The sequence below is a fragment of the Chenopodium quinoa genome, unplaced genomic scaffold, assembly GCF_001683475.1.
Source record: "Chenopodium quinoa cultivar QQ74 unplaced genomic scaffold, ASM168347v1, whole genome shotgun sequence".
Classification (NCBI taxonomy): domain Eukaryota; kingdom Viridiplantae; phylum Streptophyta; class Magnoliopsida; order Caryophyllales; family Amaranthaceae; genus Chenopodium; species Chenopodium quinoa.
This window is the reverse complement of record NW_018744469.1, coordinates 460,864-480,905: the sequence shown is the minus strand read 5'-3', so window position 1 is coordinate 480,905 and position 20,042 is coordinate 460,864. Positions and strand designations below refer to the sequence as shown.

General features: G+C 43.0%; 1 long non-coding RNA gene across 1 annotated transcript; it reads right to left on the bottom strand.

The window, feature by feature from the left end:
• Positions 1 to 1,082: 1,082 nt before the first annotated feature.
• Positions 1,083 to 2,191, bottom strand: LOC110697603. The gene is made up of 3 exons (XR_002506521.1): positions 2,013 to 2,191; positions 1,811 to 1,861; positions 1,083 to 1,407 (listed from the first exon to the last, which is right to left on the bottom strand). It is a non-coding gene; the product is annotated as an uncharacterized LOC110697603 (long non-coding RNA).
• Positions 2,192 to 20,042: the final 17,851 nt, after the last annotated feature.

Here is a 20,042-nt window from a genome sequence, read left to right as displayed (position 1 = left end):
ATCCAGAACCTGACTTACAACTACAAACAACATCTTATGTTCTTACCTTTGGACACTTTTGAAGCTGTATATGACATTGGCATCAATATTAAGGATGAGCTAATAAAGACAGTTGGTAGTAATAACAACAATAAGACTTGGAAAAACAAGAAGGACGACCATCCTTCTTCTTCGTCTTCTAAGCCTGAAAATACTACCCACAATGTAAGCCAGATTGATCTTAACGAAGTTTTAGCTCTTGATGCTCCATTTCCCAAGAAAAGAAGAACCTACACTCCTTTGGGAATGACTTATGATGCTCCCTTTGATCGCCTCTACAGTCAAGGCTTGATTACACCCATTGGACCATTCCCAAAGCTAAAACCTAGAGAAAGGAGTGCCAAATGGAACCCTAATGCCCACTGCAAGTTCCACCAAGGAAGGGGTCACTATACTGAACAATGATGGAATCTGAAAGATGTCATTCAATATTTGATTGATGCAAATAAACTTCTTATCCCTCCAAGCGGCAAGAAGTGATGAAGACGATCAGTTCGTGCAAGATTTCATGATGTATTTTTTTTTTTCTTTCATTTTATCATTTCTCTTACCCCAATATATTTCCCTTTATTGAGCATTTTGTTAGTTTATTAACCATTTCCGTCAATAAAATGAGCATTTTTCCTTTACATCTTGATCATCTCTTTTTCACATCAAAAAAAAAAAAAATTTTATTGCCTAACCAAACACAAGGTACACTGATGATTAGAGGCACCTTTCACTAGGCGAAAAAACAAATTCCCCACCGGATCAAACCCCCCCTTTCCCACCGGTTTTGAACCGGATTATATTTGGGGGGTGCTAAAACCCCATAGATTTCGCACCGGTTCAAAACCGGTGGGAAAAAGGACTTTTAGCACCGGTTCTTAGGGAAAACCGGTGGCAAAAACTGACATTTCGCACCGGTTTTTTCTTAGAACTGGTGCCAAAAGTCCCCAAAAAAATTTAAAAAAAACATTTAGCACCGGTTCTTCGTATAAACCGGTGCCAAAAATGCCCAAAAAAATAAATTTTTTTTTTTTTTTGCTTTTTTTTTCACTAAAATTAGATATATAAACAATAACATATATATAAAGTTACAAAATTTACTTCTAATACTCCAAAAACCTGTTCTAATGAAGCATATAAACAGCAAACATCTAACTAAATTAAACAGCCCAAACTAAGCAGCTCAACAGGCTACAAAAATAACAAAACGCAGCACAACACCAAAGCAGCAGAGCAAGCACATCAACTCAGCATCACAGCACCCCAGAAACCGCAACACAGCACTGCAAAAAGAAGCAGACAGCAACACAGCAACACCAACACAGCAACGCATCACACCAACACAGGAAAACTCGACATCACAGCACAGCAGGCACAACACTGTAGCAGAAACAGCAGCTCATAGCAAGTTAGCAAAAGCAGCTGAGCAGACACAGCCCGACAGCTAACATCAACAGCACAGAAACAACTACACAGGAGTATTGATCTTTAGTCCTGAACTCTTGCTGAAGAGCAAGATGCTTTCATCCTTTACCTCTAACTGTTCGGCAGTTGATGCTATTCTGATAGTGAGAATAGTCAATCAATCTGCCTTGTAAAATAGGTAAGAATCCAACTTAACAAAAGAATCAGAGCTCTGACCAATGCCCCACAATATAAATAGGAAGATTATCTCAATACTAGAGTATGATTGCATGAAATTCAGAATTATGGAAATTATTATGAAAAGACTGCAGTAACATCCAGTTTACCAGAAAATCTAGACAGGAATTGACATACATACCGCATAAATTTGGAAAATTCGATGGCCTGATATAGATACTCCCCGAATGTACTGAAATCAGGGGGAACAAAAGTCAAATAGCTTTCAAAATCTTGAATAATCATTGAAGTTTTTACATTTATGGATAGCTCATATCACCATTGATGTGAATCAGATTTCAGTTTAGCAAATAACAACCACTTATAGCAATAAGACAGCTCACCAAGGTGAAGAAAAGAAGCAACATTATAAGGGGTATGCTTATTTCAACACAACTGCCAGCTTGAGGAAACCCGTAGCTGAAAAATGCTAAACCTACAGCAGCCATTGTTGGTGCAACCACAATTGGATTAATCAACCTGTAGTAGAAACATTCAAAACCTGTTGAATGAATATGAGAATAGTGAGAATAGTCAAAAACACTTGCTCCTACTATTGAGAAATCTGGAAATCCAGATTTAAAGAGAGATAGAGAAGTTTAGAGAGAGAAATCTATGGAAGTTTTTTTTTTCCTTATAATATAAGCAATCATCCTATTTTACAGTAAGGAAAAAGCAGGGGGTTTATAAATAAACTATGCAAAAGGACCTGCTTATGATATAAGCAATCATACTAGTTTTTAATGTATGAAGAACAAAATCTTTCTAGCAAGCTAACTAACAGAGGATCTGCTTATGTAGGTGAAATGGATCAGAGTTCTGTATTCAGACTTTGACGCATTCGTCAGAGAGCAAGAACAGCTCATAGCAGCAAAGGAAACATTTGATTACATTGAAGGTTTTGTCATAATAAACAGAACAGGTCTTCTAAATAACTGGAGAACATCTTTCAGTCCACAAGATCCAGTTCAAGCTAGTTGATTGTAAGAGGGCATTGTAGAGGATGATGACAAACAAAAATCATTCACATACTTTGTACACTGACCCTTTTCTTCATCGTGCCCGAACTTCTCAACATATGCATTATAAAGCTCAAAAACTGAGATTCAAATAAGCAGTGACAAGATTTTAACAGACAAACTCAATAAAAAATTTTCAGATTTTACATGGAGTAAAAATATAATAATGTGGGTATATTTAGAATATATATAATGTATGCAAGATGGTTTACCACTACTATGAAATTTTTTATCAAATATATAGTATCTTATAACATGAGCAAGTATCCATAAGGCAGAAGGATTTTGGAGCTAAAAGTATGCTGATTTTGTGATCTTACAAGTATGTGCAAGTCATTTTGAAGCTAGTTATATACAACAATTGCAGCCTATAAAGAGTATAAACAGTAAGTTTGTTGTAGAATAAGAGCTTTTGGTGGTGATTTACATGTTTGTTTGGAATTGCTTGTAACTATCTAGAATTGTCACACTATTTGTTGCATAATTAGTGTTAGATGTGCTTCTAACCAACTAACTAGTATTGCCACAACTCCTTGCTACCAAAAGACGTATAATGGTTCGATTGACCATACAAGTTGCTCCATAATTAGTGTCCCTTAATCTAATTTTCCTGCACATCTACAAGTTCTCTCTCATTTTCTCTTTAATATGTTGATGGTTTTACAAGTCATCACATAATATTTAGTTTCTCAAATTACTAAACTACTACACTGCAAATTATATAGGAAGTAGAAAACTTACTTTCTCTCTTCCTTTTTCTTTCTATCTCTTCCTCTACATATCTTTCTTTCTCCATATTAATTTCTCTTCCTCTAAGATATCCCCTGTGATCAGCATTCTGCAATCTTATTACTCTACCAAAACATCAGCAATTTCAAAAGAACCAAAGTGAGCTTTGTTAAGTGTTTTTTGCTAGGTATATATATTCTCCAACTTTCTATTATTCGAGAAAGATATAATGGAAGATTAAAACTTAATTATACTACAAATGCTTATGAACAAATGAAAGAATCGTCAATTTTGAAGAAATCTTAAACATTATTGTAATTTTAGATATATTTTCCATAATTTTCCACCTTAAGAAATCCATGTACGTTGTGCCCCCCCCCCCCCCACACACACACAAAAATAAAAAAAAAATAAAAAAAAAAACAGAAAAAGAAAGAAAATTAATAAGATTTTACAAATCAAATTTAGTACACCTTATTTCATAGAATGACCTTTAAGGGCTTTAAATATCACTGGATGTACGGCTAAATATATTATGACTGTCTCATAGTGTCTCTACCCTATCCACAATGCCATGTACCTTTACTAGTTCTCTTAAAGGTGGACTTCATGGACATACACTAAAGCACGTACGAGTACTTGAGTAACAATTACTTGGAGGTGTTGTTTATGTGATGGGGAGGGAAATATGAACAAGTTGTTTGTATCCAACAGAGCTAGCACCTCGAATTAGAATGTGAGACTTTTATATAATTATCAGTAACAATAAAACAATACCAAAGCCTTATTTCCTCGACTGGTTACCGTTATGATTAAGATGCATAAAATAAAAATCTGTATGTTAAAAACTGCCAAGGACTCCTATAAAAACCAAAGAAAAAAAAAAAAAAAAAGCTGATAACTTACCCGAATAATCTTATAATATCCTGCAAATAGAGTACAAGATCTAATATCCAAGCCTATGCAGCTGTACCACCACCAGATTCAGAATTCAAGCCTGTAAGTGTTGAACCTTCTAATATGATTTGAACTGAGAATCAATATTGTCAATACAGACTCAGAAGCTGCACCTGTGCTCCAAGAAGAGAGGGGGGGGGGAAAGCTTGAGTAAACAACAGTTTTCAGATAAAGCAGAGATGTTATACTGTAAAAAATAGGCAACTTAAGGCCCCGTTTTGGTTTGATGTATTATATTTTCAATAAAAAAACTAGTTTTAATGAAAAACATATTTTCAAGGAAAACCACACTTGCAAGATAGTTTTCCTTTGTTTCGTTCTTATAAGAAAAATTAAGAGAAATTAAAAATAGGAATGGAAACGTGGAGATGGATGAGAGAAAAATAAAAAGGAGATAAAGGAAAGGGAGGAAAATGTGGCTTCTCATGTTTTATAAAGAAAAATGTTTTCCACTATTATGGATGCAATTTTCCACCATTTGGAATATTATTTTCCACCTCTTCACAAATCAAACAAAGGAAAATGGGAAACTCATTTTCCATGAAAACATTTTACATCAAACTAAACAGGGCCTAAATGTGTTTCTTTCAAGAAAAAAGATATATGTGATTCTGTGAAGAGCTTGTTCTGACAGAGGATGTAAAGATCATGATAACATATAAATGCTCGGAAACACTGAAGACATAGCTAAAATATACCTGCATAATTAAGGGTTGCAGCAGTCCAATATTGCAATTGCACTCTAGCTATCATATCTATTTCACAATAAGCACATGGAAGTCACAAACCTCACAATTGGGGTTTAGAATCGACTATTGCCATTATCACCAATTATAGGCTAAAACCACGATCAGTACTGTAGAAAATAAGTGATAATACAACACAATGGGAAATAGATAAGGTAATGACTATACTGAAAGACGACGGGGCACATCTAGTAGTGATAGTATAATGGACTAAGATAAAGTCAGTTAAATTGCTGAACAAATTGCAAACCCACAGTATTTGCCCTTTCCATCATAATTGCTACATAGTGCATATATTGCCCTTTTAACAAAAAGGCCAATTTTCACGACTCACGAAGCCCTTTGTCATGGTCTCACGGTGCTTTGTGATGCACAGCTTTACTACTCATAGCTACATTTAGCAACAAGTAAACTCTCGTGCAAGTCTTACGATTATATTTGTGATTCCAAAATTTTACTTGAATTCCCTAACTACATGCAGTCTCTAACTTAGGTTTCTGAAGCAGAAAATTTTCCTCATAACTAACCAACCACTCCATGACCTTATGCATAGAAATGAGGTGCCTTACAGTCCAAAGAACATAATTTGTTGTATCCTCTGAAAAAGCTCTGGAATGCCATTTTAATTTCATCACTAGATTTGCACAAAATCACGTGATTAATTCAAAATTGAATTATTCATAATTTGTTTTTCACAGTTGAATATCTTTCTCGATTTTTTTTTTGTTTATTAGGATAATTGTAGCTACTATAACTAACACATTTTATAATGTATGTGTATATTGTATGATTGTAATGTTAATAAGAAAAAGACATAAAGCAAAGTAAAGAAGTTAGAAGCGGAAGGTAGGACTATATAGTATATAGCAAGAATTTAACTTAGTTCTGCAAAATTTTCAACATATACAATAACAAGAGTTCACAAATTATATATTAACAACAATAATGTATGTACATAAATTGAAAGAGACCTGACGAAATTGAATTGCATGACATTCTTCCAATCAACCCTTAATTGGAAATCCCTTAATTTCTTCCAATTAACAGCCTTGAGAAATTAGAAAACCCTTAATTTCTTCCAATTAACCTCAATTGGCAAAAATTACTCAAACATAGAACAAATTCACGAGTAAATCCATGAAAAATCAATCCAATAACACAACCATATTCGACAACCCTAAAACAACAACAACAAAATCAACCAAAAATTCATCAATCGCAAAGAAGATCAAAATCAAGAACAGCTAAAAAAAACAAAATTAAAACCGAAAGGAAGCGAAATCGAAGCAAACCAGGAGCAGGTTCAATGGAGGTGAGAAAGCTCGGATTCAACTTCAATGGAGAATATAGAGCACGATTCAATGAAGGCGGAGGTGCTGCTTCAATGGAGTGAGAAGGCGGAGGTGCAGCTTCAATGGAGTGAGAAAGCTAGGGAAATTCGGGATTGTGGATGGAGAACGAAGGCGAATACGAGAGGGAAAGTAAAAGTACAGAAGAAAGAAAGAAAGAAAGAAGAAAAGCAGCCCGGTTTTTTTTTTTTATATTTTGTAATTCGCACCGGTTTGAACCGGTGCGAAAAATATGATTTCCCACCGGTTTATTAGGAACCGGTGGGAAAAGTATTTTTCCCAATCCCTCCCATTTCTTTTCCCACCGGTTTTCAAGAACCGGTGCAAAAAGTGCGCTGCGCAATTCATTTTTTCTACTAGTGTTTGCAACCCATTAATCCCATTAACCATTCAATCACTTTTCCATTTCATCATTAACCACTTTGAGCCTCGTCTAATGTTGGCCTTCATTTCTTCAACCCATATTCACTTAACCTTGAGATGGGAAGATGTGTAGCTTATGTAAAATTCAAAAGCATGTTCCAAAAAAAAACAAAAAAAAGTGTTTTAATGCCTTTGATATGAATACGCCTCGAATTGTGTCTCTCATCGAGTGCTTAGTAGCATTCCTGAGAAGCATGAATGCTAAGTGAGTGATGGACCGCATGATTCGAGATTGCCCACACTGATTCAAAAGAATGAAAAAGAAAAAAGAAAAAAATTTCAAAAAAAAAAAAGTGTAAATAAACTTGCAATATTCAAATTTTTTCAAATACACAATTATAAATCTTAGGGGGCTTCTCTCGGGCCTTGAGCCTTTCACCCTTTCTTCTTCAAACCACTAGCTTAACCACGTTACAACCCACGAAATACCTCTCTAAGGTATACATACACTTGTGCAAAGTTCGGCTAGAGCTACGTTCGGCCTTATTCCTAACGGATACGCAGGCAACCTTACATCGAGGTACGACCACATTCATATTCATATCCATGTATGATCGAATTAAAGAATATCCAGTGCTCATCCTTATCCATCTAGAGCTACACTTGGGGGCTTAAACCCACATCACATAGCCTACCCAGCCTAAAGAGTCACCATCTCGACTCTTTTCACATCTCTTTCCATCACCCTAACCCTTGTAGCCTCACCTTAGTATCGCTTTCACACACTTCATTCACATATGCATGGCCATATCTGATTAGGGGATTTTTATCCACCAATCACCTTCTGACAAGTGGACCAACCCGGTTCCGCCACGTGTCCTTCACGAAGGACAACAGGAGCCTGCCACGTGTCAGTCACAGATACGTCCTCTACGGACCACTATAGACACGCCACGTGTCCACCCATGCCAAATGGGACAACCGGCCATCAAGGCCCAATTCAGTCTAGAGGCCCGATCAGCCCTAGGTTTACCTTAAACCTAGAGAGTTGCACGCTTCTCAAGGCTATAAATACTCGATTAATCCTCATTAATCACGGAATCGAATAATCAAGAGATCAAGCAGAGAAAAACAGAGTTATTAACAACCGGCTAATCTCGCTAACGACGCAGATTACCAACACTAAGCACTCTCACCTAGAGAGACTTCATTACTTTAATTTCTGTATTGATTACTCCTTAATCAGGTACTAACTTGACCGTTGGAGGCGGAGCTCTCAGGAGTCTCCGTTATTTTGCAGGTACAGGCGTCCGGTTCCAGTCTCGGAATTGTAACTCTCCCGCAGGACATCAGAAAACCCCGAAACATTTGGCGCCGTCTGTGGGGAGAGTACTTCAGAGATGGCATCCAAGTCTGTACCGACTCCAGAAGAGAGGCGTCCCCTAGACGACCCTCAAGTCCAGTCGGACCATGATACCGAAAGTGAATTTGAAGTTGAAACTTATACAGCTCCAGACGGGACCCTAAGGGCCCGACGTACCCGCCATACCGAAAGGAGGGAACGGGAGCATCTTAAAGCAGGAAGCGAGCCAGCAGGCGCATCGCTTGCTCGGCAACAACCGACTGATGGGTCTGCTCCCATCACAAGGAACGAACTCATGACCTTCATGAGGGACTTCAAGGGAGAGATTCAAGAGTTGATCAACAAAAAACCGCCTGCTTCAGTCAAGGAGCAGACGGCCAAGAAACCTTCCACTTCACTGAAGAGGAAGCCAGTTCAAGGGCGAGAGGCGACTCCCCATCCTAAATCCAAGAAGCGGGAGCCACCTGCTCTTGATTTTACAAAACTCCGCTATCCTACGGGAAATAGGAAACCGGTTCGTCATATTCAGGCGGACGGGTCAAAGCAAACGTTCACAGATGCTCGGCTCCTGCTAGAGCAGAAGAAGAGTGACCGATTATCAGAGTCGGCTTCTACTTCAAATTTTCAGGACAGTTTGCGAAATGCCTCGATGAGGCATACTCAGTCGTACCATGAGAGTCAGTCAGGCGGCACCTCCCGTCAGTCCGGCTTTCATAGTGCCCAGGCGGTACCAAACTTACCATTTGTGCCGCAACAACAGTATTTTATGCAGCCACCTCCATTTGGTGGATCTGCAGCAAAAAACGTCCAACCTATGGACTGGCAGCTACGGCTGCTTAGACTTGGTGAACAGCCGTCAGCCTTCTCCAAGGAAATTACTGAAGCCGCTCAGCCGTCCAAGGTAAAAAATGTTCTAGTAGGCGCCTATGACGGCACTACTAACCCAGAAGACCATCTGATGGCATTCACCAACCTGATGTACCTTCAAGGGTTGGATGATCCCACTTGGTGCAAGTGTTTCCCAGCGACTCTCAAGGGAATTGCACAGCAATGGTTCGGCAACCTGCCGACTGGTTGTGTAAACAGCTTCAGGACGCTTGCTTACTTATTTGCCTCCAACTTCGCAATGAACATCCCTGCGAAGAAAACGACCCTTGATTTGGGAACAATTCAGCAGGGCGAGAAGGAGGGGCTTCGTTCCTACATCAGGCGGTTCAACCTGATGAGAATACAGATTCAAGGGTTACCGGATGAGGTAGCTTATACTGACTTTTTTAGAGGTCTCAAAGACGGGTCTACCTTCAAATTTGATTTAGTTCGAAAAAGGGTGGCGACTCTCCAAGAGGCCTTGATTGAAGCAGAAGCCTATATACAGGCGACTGATCTGTGTACGATGAAACAGTCGGACGGGAAGAGGTTTGACAAAAGAGAGGGACGACAGAAACAGTCGTCCAGCAAAGATGAAAAAAGAAAAGAGGTCTGGGCGGCTGATTCCTCTAAACAGCCGGCCCAGAAAAAGAAAAAAGAATTCAAACCATACTCCCCAAAGTATGTGTTTAACAAGGATAACCAGTTTATCCTAAAAGAAATAAAGGGACGGCTCTCAATTGAGAAGCCGCTCCCCATGAAGGGTTCTGCGAGCAACCGGAACCAGGACAAAATCTGTGCTTACCATGATGACGTTGGTCATCACACCAATGACTGCATCAGTCTCATGCGGTACCTAGACCGCTTGGCTGATCAAGGTGATCTTGACACTTATGTCAAGAAATCTACGGGGAATACTTCCTCAAAAAAGCAGTCGGCCAAAAAGAATCAACAGGCCGACAGTTCCGATACGGATGATGCAGTCGTCTACACCATTGCAGGCGGCTTCTCAGGAGGCGGCCCCACTATTAGGGGCAACAAGGATAATATAAGGCGGTTAGATGTAAATTCCGTTCACCAAGAACGGCCGTCCAAATATACATTTCCTGAGATTGTCATCACTGAAGAGGATCTAGGAGGAATAAGGGGGCCGCATGACGACCCTCTCGTTATTGAATGTAAAGTGGCCAACCAGAGAGTTGGCCGAATCCTCATAGATACCGGGAGCTCTTCAGATCTCATCAGCAGCAAATGTTTGTCAAAACTGAAATATCAGACGGACTGCATACATCCGGCCTCCCACCCTTTAATAGGTTTTGGAGGAGGAGTCGTCCACCCACTGGGACGAGTAGATCTACCCATTCGCCTGGGCGAAAAAGGGGAAGGACGACACATGGTAGTCCGGTTCCTAGTGGTAGAGGAACTCTCGGCCTACAACATGATTCTGGGTCGACCAACCCTGAATAATTCCAAGGCTGTTATAATCCCGTCACTTATGCTGCTTAAGTTTGAAAGGGATAATGGAACAGTCGGCTCCCTAAGGGGAGATCAGAGGATGGCCCGAGAGTGCTATCTCTCGGATGTCAAGCCCACTGTTATGGCCACTGGGTCAAGTGGAGAAAAAACAGACCTTGACAATGTCAAGGAGAGTGCGCCTGTTCAAGAAACAGGCGACAAAAAAAGAAAGGCGTCCCAAACAGAGTCCGCAAGAAAAGCAAGAAAATAGCAATCATTGGCAGAGGAGCGGCCGGATGAGTTCCGCCCTCAGCCGGCTGGTGAGCATGCGGACCTGATATTAGACGACTCCCGTCCTGACCGAACAGTCAAAGTTGGGACGACTGCTCTGAGAAACCTTGGTGACGACTTTCACAACCTGTTGAAAGAGTACAAGGACATCTTTGCATTTGAAGTCCATGAAATGCCAGGCATTAGTCCTGATCTGGCAGTACACAAACTCGCTGTGGATCCGAAAAAGAAGCCGGTACGGCAAAAGAAGCGGAACCATGGTGAAGAAAGAGGTCAGGCGGCAGCCGCCGAAGTCAAAAAATTACTTGATGCAGGGTTCATTCGGCAATGTTACTTCCCAGATTGGGTTGCAAATGTGGTGCTTGTTAAAAAGCCGAATGGCACCTGGCGAATGTGTGTAGACTACACAGACTTGAACAAGGCGTGCCCAAAAGACAGTTACCCTCTACCTAAAATTGATAACCTGGTCGACTCAACAGCCGGCCATGCCTTGATGAGTTTTATGGACGCCTATTCTGGTTTTCATCAAATTCCTTTATGGAAGAAAGATCAGGAGAAGACGGCCTTCGTCACTGATCAGGGATTGTACTGTTACACGGTCATGCCGTTTGGCCTTAAGAATGCCCCGGCTACCTTCCAACGAATGATAAACACAGTGTTCTTTGATCAGATTGGGAGAAACGTCGAGGCATATATTGATGATATGATTGTCAAGACTAAACTTCAGAAAGATCATCTGACGGACCTCCGAGAAACTTTCGCCACACTCAGGCGGCACCATGTCATGCTCAATCCCAAGAAATGTGTATTTGGAGTTGAGTCTGGGAAATTTCTCGGATTCCTTATCAACCAGAGAGGAATAGAGGCGAACCCTGAGAAGGTACAGGCGGTCATTGACATGCAGTCGCCTCGTACCGTCCGAGAGGTTCAGAAGTTAACAGGTTGTCTGGCGGCCTTGGGAAGATTCCTAAGCCGATCAGGCGGCAAATGACTATACTTTTTCCAGGAAATTAAGAAAAAGGCAAGGTTTGAATGGGGGCCGGATGCTGAGGCCGCCTTCCAGAAATTAAAGGTTCACTTGCATTCCTTGCCGAGGCTGGTCAGCCCTTTGCCCAAAGAAAATCTCTACATGTACCTGGCCGTCTCTGATCATGCGTTAAGCGCTGTGCTCCTTGCTGAAAGGGACGGCTGTCAACTTCCGGTCTACTTTGTCAGTCACGTACTGAAAAATGCCGAGTTGAGGTATCCCCTAGTGGAGAAATTTGGTCTTGCACTCTTCATGGCTGTTAAAAAATTGAAGCCCTACTTTCTGGCACATGCAGTCGTCGTGTATACCGACCAACCGATCAAGCGGCCCTTTACCACCATGGAGTCGTCCGGACGAATGATCAAATGGGCCATAGAAATGCAGAGTCTCGAAGTTACTTTCGAGCCTAGAAAAGCAGTGAAGGGGCAAGCCTTTGCTGACTTTATTGTAGAGATGACTCGTCCTCCAGACTCTCAAGTTCCAGACCAAGTCTGGAAGGTATATGTGGACGGAAGCTCTACTTCAAACGGTTGTGGAGCAGGCGTCGTATGTCAATCTCCAGAGGGCGACAGGTTCGAGTATGCTCTACGCTTCAGTTTTCAGGCTTCAAACAATGAGGCAGAATATGAAGCTTTACTAGCCGGGATCCGCATGTGCAAAGCGGCAGGGGCAAGAAAAATAGACGCCTGTTCTGATTCGCAATTGATAGTGAGTCAGTACAATGGCGAATACGACGCAACACATCCGGCCATGATCAAGTATTTACAGGCGGTCCGACAAGCAGTCGGCTCCCTTGAGGATTTCCATCTGATCCAAGTGCCGAGATCAGAAAACAACCAGGCAGATGCACTTTCGAAATTAGCATCATCCGCCTCCTCCGATACTCCTCGAACTGTTTTTTGGGAAGTAATGGAGAAGAGAAGCATCGAGGAAAACCCTATTGGAATCCTAGACAGAAGCTCAACCTGGATGGATTCAATCAGGGCATATCTGACAAACGGTACACTGCCGGATGATCCTCAACAGGCGGCAGCACTGAAAAAACGAGCCTCCTGTTTTGAAATGATACAGGGAGAACTTCACAAAAGGGGGTACCTTCAACCCTTCTTAAAGTGTGTTACTCCTGAAAAGGGACGAGAGATACTAGATGATCTTCACTCTGGTTTCTGTGCTTCCCATATAGGTGGTAGGATGCTTGCTCAAAGGGCAAGGCGGCAGGGCTACTTTTGGCCTACTTTGGAAGCAGATGCAATGGAGATGGTGAAAAAATGTGACAAGTGCCAAAGGTTTGGCAAACTAATTCACCGTCCGGCTACTGACCTCACTACCATTCACAGCCCACTACCGTTTGCTAAGTGGGGCATGGACATTCTGGGTCCATATACGCCTGCTACAGGCGGCAGAAGGTATATACTTGTTGCCGTTGACTACTTCACTAAATGGGTAGAGGCGGAGGCTGTAAAGGGAATCAAGACGAAAGATGTAATTTCATTCATTTGGAAAAACGTCATCACTCGGTTCGGGGTTCCCATGTCTATGGTTTTTGATAATGGTCCCCAATTTGAGACGCCTGTTCTCAAAAGCTGGTTGGGAGACCAAGGAATTGCACATTACTTTGCATCTGTCGTCCGTCCACAAGCAAACGGCCAGGTAGAAGCCTTTAATAAAATCATCTCAGACGGTCTCAAGAAAAAGATTGAACGAGCAGGCGGCCTATGGGCGGATGAACTACCACATGTTCTCTGGGCCATTAGGACGACTGAAAAAGGGGCGAATGGAGAAACTCCATTCCTCCTAACTTATGGTGCAGAAGCTGTTCTACCAATAGAACACTACGAGCCGACTCTTCGAGTAATGCTATATGACGAAGAGGCAAACTGGGAAGCCATGCGCCTGGCATTAGACTCACTTCCTGAAAAGAGGGGCAATGCTGTCTTGCGCCATGAGATCTATCGCCTGAGAATGACTAGATCATACAACAAAAAAGTACACAGGCGTCCACTCAAAGTAGGGGATTTTGTACTTAGAAAGATGGAAGCAGTCGGTAGGGCTAATGAGTCTGGCAAACTAACTCCCAACTGGGAAGGACCCTACCGAATCTATGAGGAAGTCAGGGACGGTACCTACCGTCTGGAAACACCAGACGGACAACCGTTGCCCCGAACTTGGAATGTAGATAACCTTAAAAAGTATTTCTTCTGAATGATGTAAAGTAAAGAGCTACTTAATAAAGTTTGCACTTACTATTCAATTTTGTATTACGAAGGGCATGCCGTCTGTACTTTTACAGTCGGCTACTCTCCATGGAGTTTCACTCTACCTTCAGAGGGGCATGCCGTCTGTTTCTTTACAGTCGGCTACTCTCCATTGAGTATTTTACTCACAATACTTAGCTAAAAAGATTAGGGCCTGGCCGACCCTGTGCCTAACAGGCGGCTACCCTTCTTTTACTTAGCACCTACGTTCACCAAGAACTTACCAAGGCCACCGGCCGAATGATCAGACCAGGCGCCAAGCCAACTGATCAAATCTACAAAACTAATTCGACCTGTCCCAACATCATAGCAGGCGTCCGACGGCATCCCTCCGGATGAAATTTGTCGCAGAGAGCAGCTCCCTTTTGGGTGGAACATTGTTCTATAAACTAATTACACGGCACCTATACGACTGTCCCCAAGGACAACCACGTAGCCGTTTTTGAGACAAGGATAACTCTATCACTAACCAAACCAGTGGTAGCAGTTGACATCTGAGTCAGATGACCGCCTGTATTACTTGGGATAAATGCAGGGGGTACCTATTGAGTTAATAGCCAACAAACATTGGCGAATCAAGGAGTCTAGCCGGCCTACGCCGCCTGGTACCTCTACTTCTCAAACAAAAGTGACGGCGACTGAGTAACTCCAAAGTTAACTCATAGTCACTCCTTCAAATTTGGTATGGAATCTAAAAAGTTTGAGTCGTCCGCCTGTTTTAAACAAACAAGGGCACTCGAACCCCTATTCCTACTGGATAACCTACTGAGTTAATAGCCAACAAACATTGGCGAATCAAGGGGTCTAGCCGGCCTACGCCGTCTGGTACCTCTACTACTCAATCTAAATTGCGACAAAGACTAAGTAACTCCTAAGTTAATAGTCACTCAAACTTAGTATGGAGCCTAAAAGGTATGAGTCGTCCACTTGTTTTTAATAAACAAAGGCTCTCAACCAATACTCTTGCTAGGTTAACAAATTACGAGTTAAAAGCCAACATTGGCAATAAAGGGAAACAACCGGTACCCGCCGCTTGTTTTCCTACTTAATTCCTTGGCGACTAGGTAATTCTATTTACTTGGTCAGACAAATTGAATAAAGAGTTCGAATACCGATTGAATAAATGGCCGACTGATCATCTATCCTGGAAACAGACAACCAGTCGTCCAGGGGCATAGGCGGCATTCATTAGTATTTGTACCTGTCTTAACGTTCGGCCATACACAATAGTCGGTCTAGGGAACAAATTAAAAATACTTAGACAAATTTGAACCAAAGCAAAAATTTGATTAAAAATGAGCCGGCCATTAAAGACCAGCAGAATATTCAAAACCCCGGCCCCCTGGCCGGGTAATTACAAAGCAAACGGCACGCAGGCCGTGAAAAGAAAAAATACTTAAAGCTTAAGAAGGGGGCAGTTCAGTATCAGCAGCTGCCGCCTGGTCAGCACTCTTCTTGCTGGACTCGGCCTTAGCTGCACCCTCTTTTGATGCCTTACCCCCAAGTGGCACAAGCGCCACAACCGGCTCCTCCTCCTCCAACGCACCGTCCAACGCCTCTTCTTCAGCAGCCGCCAGGATCTGTTGGTTATATATTTCCGAACACTGGCGGTACGTTCTTTCCCATGAGGCAAAGTCGGCACTGGGGAACAGTCGTTCCCAGGTCATGCGCTGGATTTGAGCGGAGTCTTCCACCATCTCCCGGACGAGCTCTTGTTTCTCTTGCTCGGCCTTATCCGAGAGCTCTTGGGTAAGACTCTTCTCTTGGTTCACCAGGCGTTCTTTTACGTTGGCCAAAGATTTCTCCATGGCTTCGTAAGAGTGCATTTTTTGGCGAAGAGGTTTCAGCTCGGCCTTAAGGTTGGTGACGGTCCCCTCCAGCTCGTCAACCTTCTTTTGGGCCGCCTCTAACTGGGCCCGAACAGCGGCGGTAGCCTGCGCCTGATAATAAAGAAGATCAATGGTCAGTACTTCATTTTGGGCAATTTGAAACATTGCCTTATCACAGCTGGAGGCGACCATAGCCTTTGCGGCCTTTACCTCTTTGTTTTTCCGATCAATCGGCTTGCGAAGGCTGTTGACTCGGAGCAGGGCCTAAGTACAAAGAAAAACAGGCGTCAGTTTCCAAACAAAAAGGATAACAGGCGTCCCGGAACTCAAAAGCTCAAAAAAATGCTAAGTATACCTCAGCAAGGACCCCTGAAATTCCATCAAGGTCAAGGGTGCCGGCACCCTTGACCGCCTCCCTGTCAGATGGAGGAACTACTTTAACCATAGACTTGGCTACCTCAACCAAGTCAAGTCCCTGGGGGCCGGCTGCATTAAGCGAAAGGATAAAACAAGTTAGACCTAATCAAGAAGGAAGCAAGGGTGAGTTTTTACAAGTGAGGGTCCATACATCTAGGCGGCCCCGCCTGGGTTTTTGAAGAAGTGGCCGGCTGCTTCTCAGCCGCCACTGGTTTCCTGGAAGACCCAGGAGAGCTTGCAACAGTCGTCCTCCGGGCCTTGGGGTCCGGCTGTTGCGAGGAAGAAGCCCTTGGAGTGCCAGACTGAAAACAAAAAGAGTTAGTATATGCATAAGACAACTAAAAGGGGAAGAGTTTTCAAAGCTTACCAAGGGTGCCTCCTTGTTGGGGGAGTCGGCATACGACTGCTTCATTAGCGAGACCCGCAGCATGGCCGCCGCAGTCTTAGATGCTGATATTTTACTCATGGCGTCAGCTGCAAGAAATAAGCAACAAAGTTAGTAAAAATCCCAAGTAAACAAGGCGTGAAAAAACAGAGTATTCGTCAGGCCGGCTACCTCTAGAGCACCGACTGCTGAGGCCACAGGCGGCCAAGAAGTACTCGTCATAGAGCCACTTGAAGCTCGGGACGCAGTTTAGGGGTACTTGCTCTCGTACCCCTGAAGTAGAGTTCACCCTAGTCTCTACTTTGAAGAGTCCTTTGTCTAGGATCTCTTTTTTAGCCTTTGGGGGAACAGGCGGCATGCTGCGGCCGCCTGCGAGAAGAGGCGGATCCCTATTCCACTTGTTAAAACGTTTGTTCAGCTCCGTGTCTGAACCCTCGATAATAAGGAAGGTGTTCCGCCAATCCTTCCATTTGTTTGCCTTACCTCTCGTCATGAGGTAACCCCTATGGCTTGTTAATTGATACCAGCCGGTGCCTCCCGACTTAGGGGTCCGGCTGAGATAGTTCATGTGGGCGAAAGCCTCAAAGCTTGGCTCCACCCCGTTCAGTTCGCACCCGGCCACATAGCCGAGTACGTTTACCCAAGAGTTGGGGGCTAACTGCCATAACCCCAGATCATACCCATCTAAAATCCGCTGAACAGCCGGATGTAATGGGAAGCGCAGTCCAGCTTTGATGGCTGCCACATAGCAGCCAAAGCAGCCGTCACCATAGCTGGTACCAGCCGGCCAGACGACAGTATCTTCTGGATCCGGCACAAACAGTAAAAATTCCGGGCCCATTTTGTGGTTAGCAATAAAGCTCGCCACGTTGTCTTGCATGGTTGCGATCCGGCCCCGGGGTACCCTGCAGTAGTAGGGGGCGTTTTCCTCTCTGTAAGAGGCGGACGGCTCCGCCCAATTGTCCCCCTTCTCAACTGCATGAGAACGTCTCGCCTCTTGTAGGCGGCTATGTTTTTCTTCTGAGCCAGGAGAACTGTGGCCAGAAGAGCTGGACTCAGACTCGTCCTCTGACGAGTCCGAGGAGGACGACTCCTCCCCTTTCCTAGAGGGGCCCGCCTCCTCTCCCCTAGAAGGAGCAGAAGGAAAATTAGACATGTCAACGGTAAGATGGGAAGGGAACACCTTGGCCCCTCTCTCAGAACTGTCGGCTTGAGAGTCGCCTCGTTCTACATCTGGCGCCTGGTCAGATGTTTCACTAAGGAGCACCCTTTGGGAGGAGCCGTCTGTGTTTGATATCATAGCAGTCTTTTTTGTTCTGGCCATCACGTTCTGCATAGACACAGATACAGTCGGACTTTGTATAAAGGGCAAAGATGTGTCCAGAAAAGGGCAGGCGGCACTCCTAGTCCTAGATTCAGCCGTCCCCGGTGACCGGCTGATCACTAACTTAGGGCGTGTCGTGTGCTTCCATGGTGCCATTTCAAAAAATAAAAATAAAATTAAGGGTAAGAGAACTGAGTTACCTGAACGAGTGACGGTTGATGAAGTCCTGGAAGTTCGGGTCAGTCGGCTTGTCAGAACAGGCGGTAGGCAGAAAAGGTCCGAAATGTCAGAGCAAGTTCAGGGGTCCGAATGTTCTCGCAAAGTTCTCAAATGTGAAAATGACCGAAGTCAGCACTTCCTTTTATAGGCAAAGTGAGAAGGCGAAGGGTCGCTTCCAAATTCAAAATTTGGGCGGGAAAATCTCTCGGCCGTTTGCAAGGTGACACCTGTAACAGGCCGTCGCCTGTCACCGTGCGACACCTGTCACAGGCGACCCGTGACCAGTCACGTGCCACCTGTGAGGGGCAAATGATTAGGGGATTTTTATCCACCAATCACCTTCTGACAAGTGGACCAACCCGGTTCCGCCACGTGTCCTTCACGAAGGACAACAGGAGCCTGCCACGTGTCAGTCACAGATACGTCCTCTACGGACCACTATAGACACGCCACGTGTCCACCCATGCCAAATGGGACAACCGGCCATCAAGGCCCAATTCAGTCTAGAGGCCCGATCAGCCCTAGGTTTACCTTAAACCTAGAGAGTTGCACGCTTCTCAAGGCTATAAATACTCGATTAATCCTCATTAATCACGGAATCGAATAATCAAGAGATCAAGCAGAGAAAAACAGAGTTATTAACAACCGGCTAATCTCGCTAACGACGCAGATTACCAACACTAAGCACTCTCACCTAGAGAGACTTCATTACTTTAATTTCTGTATTGATTACTCCTTAATCAGGTACTAACTTGACCGTTGGAGGCGGAGCTCTCAGGAGTCTCCGTTATTTTGCAGGTACAGGCGTCCGGTTCCAGTCTCGGAATTGTAACTCTCCCGCAGGACATCAGAAAACCCCGAAACAATATCCTCTTTCCCTTAGGATCCCCTTATCATGAAATCTTGTTCCCACACCACGCATGCTTCACGACAACATCTAGAAAAGTCATCATCATTCGATAACATTATCACAAATGTACTTAGCTTCCTGACCTAGGTAAATTTATCAAAATTCATGCAAGACGTGCTTAGCTCCCAGACTTAAGTAACATTCACTATTGCATACATTACATTATTTCATGCATTATTTAACAATCACCATTGTATACGTGCTTAGCTTCCGGACCTAAGCAATGTTCAAGATTGTTTTTTCATACACTATATATGATGCTTAGCTCCCTGACTTAAGCAACATACACCGACAATAAACTACGATTATACTGTGCTTAGCTTCATGACCTAAGTTCATTAATTGATCGTGTCACATGATGTAATTGTCCTTAGCCTCCTGACCTACGAACATTCATCATGCATACATTATTTTAAAAAACAAGAAATTCAATTTGATAAGAAAAATCCATGCGATTCATCTCGCTTTGCTCATCAAGGAAGTTCAAAAATTCTTCTTTTTTCATGTCTTTTCTTTTGGGGAAGTTCAAAAACTTTTTCAAAATTTTCTTGGCGAGGAAGTACAAAACTTCTTTTATTTTTCATCTTTTTTTCTTTTGGGGAAATTATAAAACTTTTTCAAAATTTTTATCGAGGGAAGTTCGGATACTCTTACTTCATTTTTCACGTCTTTCTTTTTATGGAGAAAGTTTGTACCCTTAACTCATGACAAAAAATGACGGAAATTTTTTGCTTTTGCATTTTTATTTGCTTGTGTCTGTGCACACACTCAAATCATACACATACACACAAAATCACAAGTCATGTCGTGTTAAGTCAAGCTTGGTCAAGTCAATTGGTCAAGTCAATCACAAATTATGTGAGACCTTT